The sequence below is a fragment of the Morone saxatilis genome, unplaced genomic scaffold (assembly GCF_004916995.1).
Source record: "Morone saxatilis isolate NCDOM2014 unplaced genomic scaffold, NCSU_SB_2.0 Contig18, whole genome shotgun sequence".
Classification (NCBI taxonomy): domain Eukaryota; kingdom Metazoa; phylum Chordata; class Actinopteri; family Moronidae; genus Morone; species Morone saxatilis.
In genome coordinates, this window is record NW_023339740.1 from 20,498,615 (window position 1) to 20,505,787 (window position 7,173).

Below are 7,173 nucleotides of genomic sequence, written 5' to 3' on the forward strand. Positions count from 1 at the left end.
CTACAGTAGACTTCAAAGCTGTATCCAGATAAATACAAAAAGAGGATGTTACATGTGATTTGTTTTTTTTTGTTTTTTTTCACCCCACAGAGGATCTGTAGTTCAAAGAGGTAGATGAGCGAAAAGTATGTCACTGGTACCAAGCCAGGATAAGGTATTACTATCTTTAAATCCTTCAGCACTGATCAAAACCAGACTTACTGCAGTGACAGCGAAACTGGCACATTCAACAACACACAGCCCTCCACACACACAAACTCATGCTATGATGAGAATAACTTGAACAATAACACCAACAACAGTGACCTTTGTGGTGCGGTTCACAGGCCAGATGACAGTCAGCAGTAGATCATACCATGTGGCCAGAGATGCTGTTGTACTGTAGTCCCTCTCTTTTTATCACACTGTCTTACTATATATTTATTTTCATCCATTTTTTAACTTCTTTCTAACTGCAGTATTATCAATAATTCATCAACAAACAAGGCCAGAACATTGCCATTTTGTTCCAATTCTTTCAGATGTGGTTGTTATGCTGTACTTGCATTGTTCTTTTGTACAATGATTTAGCCCTTGACTGCTATAGAATATGTGTTGTTTTACATTTCTAATTGTATTGTTACCACTGAACAATAAGTTCATATTCAAATTTAGTCCTCAGGAACAGTTTTGCTTCGGAGCACTGAAATGATGGTAGATGGGAAATGCTCTTTAGAGTATGTTGCTCCAGCCCCAGAGGTTTAACAACTAAAGATTTGGATTAACCTCTTCAAATGAAAATATGACTGTTAAGTCTGCAAGTCTGAGTCAGAGGGTTTTAGTGGCTTTTCCAAATCTAAAATTCTCACAGTTTAGTGAAAGCTGTAATGTGCAAGCTTTAGAAACATATGTGAATATTTACACTATGTCTGCATCTGAGTGTGTCCATCTATATTGGTTTCTCCCATCAGTATGTTTATAGTATGCACATTGTATCAGTGTGTGTATGAGAGTGTGTTAGACTTTCTGAGTTCATTTGCTCATGCTTGTGTACTCACATGCCTCCATATGTCTCATAATCCAGGAGACTGGCACACATCATAGCGTTGGGAGTTGGGGAATTCAGAGCTGTTCTGCCACATTCATCAGTCTAAAGAAACAGACAGAGAGAACTTATGTGGTTGTGTTTAGCATATTACACAAAATAAAGAAAGATTTTGACTGTGTGCAGAGAACGGCTGCCTCACTGAATGAGGAATCCGCTGTGGAGAAGATTCAAAGGGGCAATTTTACACCAGCTTATGAGCAAGGGAGTGAATAGAAGGATGCACGCTGCCTAGAGACCGCCAGATGTTACACAAGGGAATCCATCTACAGCAAGACTGACCAAGGGTGGAATGATTCTAAATTGGCTCTGAAAAATTGGGTCCTCACATACAAACAGATGAAGGAAATATTTAGGGAACAGAGTGTTTTATCAAAAATGTTTTGCCAGTTTAATTCAGCGTCTTTTTCATTATCTCTGCCAAGGAGGTTATGTTATCAGCTCTGCTTGTCTGCCTGTCGTTAGTTTTTTGAAATATCTTGAAAACTGTACAACAGATTTCAATCACATTTGGTGGAAAGTCCAGCCATGGGCGAAGGGACAATTTGTTTTTGGTGTGGATCCCAATTCAGATTTTTAAAGTATTTCTTAACATTTCTGAACAATTTAGCTAATTTTCCATCAACTATTGCACTGGTGCATGCATCCTATTCACATCGTTATTTAAATGCATGTTCAAATGTAGTGCATTTATTAAACATTCTTAATATATACCTATTATTAAAATACACAGATTTGGGGAGACTTGGCAGATGTATACAGTAAAGGCTCTCTGTGTGCTTCTACTCTTCGAGTACTGTTGAATCAGCAGACATGCTACCGTGTTTTATACAATGTAATGTTCAATTCAACAGTTCACATACAGTATACATTACTATTATTTTACACTAGAGAAGCTTTACTTATGAAACAAAAGTGACTCATTACATCTGCCCTTATTCAGGTAACATTATCTTTTATCCATCAGGTGCAGCTCTTTAAAATTGTTTAAAATCTTAATGAAAATAATAGCACACTGGCTAATAAGGTTTGGAAATAGTTATAGTCAACAGTTACACATAGCACAACCTTTTATCTGGGCAGGACTGTCCCTTTGTCATCGCATACAATATTACAAAGTATTTATTCAAGTCTTTTGGAGTCAAGTATTTCTTTGCAACATAGATATGACAGGGTCAGCAGTATAGAGTAATTAAAGATGGATAAACATTTGTAAGTGCCACAGCACAAGAAAATGTATATAAAGGTCACATAGGGAAACAGCAGGCTGGCCTAAGCAGCCTAAAATCATGTACTGGTACCTTGCGAAAATATCCTTCATAAAGACTACCTGGTTATTGTATTTGCTGCCAGTACCTAGCAAATCCCCTGGGAACAAAAGCATAGTGAGGTTGAAATTAAAGCAATACCTACAAAGCAGAAGTGTAGAAATAACATGGTTACCACCCAATATATTAATGGTCAAACTTATTTTCTAGCTAGAATGGTGCAAAAAAAAAAAAACTAGACAAATGTATACTCTAATTTAAAGATATGGCTTCAGATGGGCAATCCAATAAACACAATAAAAACACACCGCAGTGTGAGACTTCTGTTTGTTAAACCCTGTTATCCATCTCCAGAGATGCTGTGATTCCATGGCAGATGGTAGAGGTGAGAGGCAACATCATAGTACACACTGATCATTACATTGGGCAAACTGTGTGTTTGTGTGTACCCTCAAGATTGAAGCAACCGCTGATCTAATCATTCAGTGTGTTAGCTATGGCAGGTGGCTGGCAGTCAGGCATGCTCCATGTTAAATCCAGCTCCTGTTACGTTTATTGATCTTTTATCTTTTAAGAAAGAACAGACAGGTCTTTTGTTTTTGCATCTGTAAACACTGATGGTGGTTGTAGGCTGTGAAGGGGATGCAGACATTGATTGTGACTGATTACAGGGCAGTGTATACGGTTAGTGCATATAGATGAAGAAGTTGTCCTTCAAAATAGCTGCGCTACTGCTAAATTTCTGTTTGAACCAAAAATATAAAAGAACTGGAAGCCTTTTGGGGGCAAATGCTGGATGGATCCAGACTGTTGATCCTTCAACAAGGGCTACCACAATGTAAATCAAGCAGCCAAGCTTGTTTTACACTACATGTTGTTTCCTCTGTATTACTGTATTGTAATTATGTGCCTCTATGAGATAAGCACCCAAGCCAGGGCAGGCGCTCCTGTGATTCATACATTCAAACTAATAGGTTCCCACAAGTCCTTTCTCTCTGTTTCAAAAGCTTTACTCACATTCGGTGCACTTTCAGTGCTTCTTTGACTTCCTTCTCTATCTCGCACCAGCTGAAAAAAAGAAAAAGAAAAAAGAAAACCCACAGACATGAAACCGGAATGGAAAGTCTGCCAGGCTCCGCCACCACTTCAGATGCAATAGTGAACTTTGAGGAAGCAAAGGGACTTTTAATGAACAGACCCTTTATTGATCTGTGGACAAAACAGTCGTTAATTATGTGCGGGTGGGCATTTAATTGAGGGAGTGAAACAAGGTCCCTGCTTGCTAAGCTAATGCATGGTCAAGAATGAGGAGAGTTTGATTGAGTCCTGTGCCACTGGGGTAAATGATGAGACACACGTTCACTCAGCCAATGCCTCTGAATCTTTCTTTTTCCCTCTTGCACTTGTGTCTTTTTTTTCTCCGTTTCTGTCTCTTGCTGCCTGTACCTTACTTTGTCTTTTAGTAAGTGACACTCTGTGTTATTCCACTTCCCCTTTGTTTTCAAATTAGGAGGAAATGCCCTCCATCTCCTCGTTTCCAACAACTCTGTGTGCTCTTTTGTCATCTTTTTCAGCCCAGTCTGCCTGGCACATCTTTGATTTTCTGACTTGTATAAATGGCAACACTGAGGAAGTGTCTAAAGCAATAGAATCCGGAAGGAGAGCATATTGACTCAATTCTGTGTGTGTGCGTGTGAGTGTGTGTTTATGTATTATAGCACCGACATTTCTATGGTTTGTGCAGTCTAGTGTATCCCTTTGATTTGTAGTTGTCAGTCATCATCAGGAAGCCAACTGTCTTATGGCTCTGCTCAGTGAGTCTTGTTATGTGCAAGCACAACTCTCCATCTCTGCTGACTGTCTGTTATATTGTCTGTGTGAACATTCTTAAACTGATGGTCATTTAAAAAGGTTCTCGGCAGTAGTTTTAGTCAATGATTCTAACTGTTATATTTTAATGGTTATTGTATTCTCTTACCAAGACTTGAGAAATAAAGCACAAGTACAAGAATAAAATAAAGCTAAAGCAAATAATTATTAATGACAAATTGCATATATCAGAATAATAAAGAAGATATGATTTTAACAAAATATTTTACATGATAAATTTAGAATGAAGGATTTATTAAGTCATTTATGACCTGTTATGTGAGCAAAATGGTAACACAACATAGTATATTCATGGAATTTGGAAATTCAGGTTGTCTGCCAATGTAGTAAATGTACTGAATATGCATAATGAGTACAGGTTGTAGACAGGTATTTATATAAATATATATAAATATATATATTTATGTACTGTGATGACACATGGGGCAAATTGGGTCAACTGTGTAGGGCAATCAGATGAAGCTTAAGTCATCATTCCCAGTGTGGTGTATGTTCCATAAGCAACAATAAAACCTCCGTCACTCACACCGCACACTTCTGGAGATGAATGGTGGTGTTTAACTGAAGAACTACACAAGGTGTAATCCCTACAGGGGATGAGTTGTGTTGCCTAAGCATGAGTGTATAAGCTCAGCATGAGTTAGATTCTCATTAAAAGAGGCTTATTTATCTCTACACCTCCTAAAGAATCAAGGCTGGCGTCTTCAAGTCTTTGGGCTGGCAGCAATTACCATACCTATCAAGTAGCTCTTATAACGCCTGTTCTGTGTCATAAGAAAGATGTGCCAAGCTATTACTCAAGCTGCCGGCACTTTTCACAAGGTGTAAGTGCTGAATGCGCTCTCAAAATGGATTTATGTAAAGGGATCAGTTTCTACGCAAGGAAAAAAAAAACATGTAGAAGTTAAAAATATAGCTTTGCCACCTTTGCCAGTCTGGAGAAAAGGAAACAGTAGCTTGTTGTTGTAGTTTGTTGAAACCTCTTTTGTTGGGGTTTTTAAACTGCAGATATACTTTGCATTTGTCAACACTAAGTTTAGAAAATGTTAATGTTAAAAAATATGAGACAGATTTGTCCCTCATTTAATTTAATTCCTTTCAATCTATTAATTCATCATCCCAGTTCTTTAAAATAACAATAAAAAAATAACAATATGCTGTGTTTTCCCAAATTCATACCAAAATAAGTGAGAAATTGAAAGACAAGCACACAAAACATTGTAGTGTAACAATAGATGACCAGGAACAGGATGAAAACCTAAAATGAATAAATAAAATGCCTTTATTAATTCAATCTTTCAACTCTGATGCCATATTCACATCTCATGGAAGCTACCATATTTAACAGATTCTGACATGAAAGTATTGTGCATGTAAAGTTCCAGTTAAATCATACTAATTAATACATGTGTTTAAAAGGAAACAAACAAACAGTAGATACTTTGGCTTGCATCATCTTAGTCCAAGTAAATGCTAATTTAATCTGATTATAACTGTGTGCTTATTATTCATCCTGAGCTCACCTGTACACTTAATTTGTTAATTCAATGTGAACACTATATTGAAAGAATATCCATTGCCTCTCTTTGCCCTCACAGAGATATCTTTCATTCTCAAATGAAAACTTTAACTTCATGCTGAGGGTGATTGTAGGAAGCATCATAAATAGCTAAAGTCATACTGGTAGGAATTTATTTTAGTCCTAGTTTAAACTTCAGTGCAATTCCTCGGAGTGATAGTGGAATACTTGCTAAATACGAGTGCTGATCTTATGTATATGATGAAACACAAAGCAACTCCTTAAGCTCAGAGTGTCCAATGTAAACTTAGCATATGAAAAAAGAAATATATGTATTAACCTAAATTGAACTATACGTATTTAATAATGCAAACAGTCCTCCAAATGTTCATCCAGTGTCAGGGTCTGGTTGTAGAAAATTCTTCTGCTGATGGTGTTGTGTGACTAGCCATAATATCCCACTGCTGCTTGGAGGGCTATTACTGTCATAGTAACCCAACAGGGTGTCATTATATGGCTAGCAGCTGCGACTATTTGTTTTTTCCTATGTTAACTCAACCTCACAGCTGTGTTTGTGTCTGTGTATGAGCATGAAGAGGAATGTGTACTGTATATGCCAGTGTGTGTGCATACCTGCATATACTGTATATGTGTGTGTTTATCATACATCTGCTTATGTAGGATGTATCAAGTGCGCCTGTGTGTGTCTGTGTGTTTGCGTGTAATCTACAATGGTCTTTTCTCCCAGGGTCCATAACCTCCCATTGCTCTATGATAAATGTGTGTTACTGTGGTGCATGTGTGGCCTTAAAATGAAACGGCCGACTGGCCCCTGCGGGAGCAGTACATGCTGTCTTCAGACACATCATTACTGGTATGGATCTATTGATTGTTTGTTTGTATTTTTTCCTTTCTTTTCTTTTTTCTTTTTCTTTTCAATTAGCTGCACTTTCACACAATTAAACACATGACACATGCTGAATCATTTCTGCTGCCTTTTCTTCTAATAGACAACCTTTTGTAGATGGGAAGAATTGTTGTTCTCTTCTAGGTTCAAATTAAGTTCAGTTCAGTAGCAATGATGGTACTAGCATGACACTGGTATTCTATTGAAAAAGTATTTGGAACCAGGTAAAGGTGAAGGAATGGACACCCATTGTGACTCATTTTGACAACAGAGACTGGTATTTGCATCCTTTCTCTCTTTTAAACAATCGAAGCAATCTTTCCCTGATATTAACCAAGAAGTTGTATTTGCCTAAACCTGATAATACCTTAACCATGGAAACAGCAGATCAGAAGACACTGACAATTTTTTTTCCATGTTAAGAGATTAGAGCGGGCACACTGNNNACTAGAGAGTTGAGGTCTTGCCTACTTTTACAGCGAGCCAGCAAAAGAGGACAGTGAAA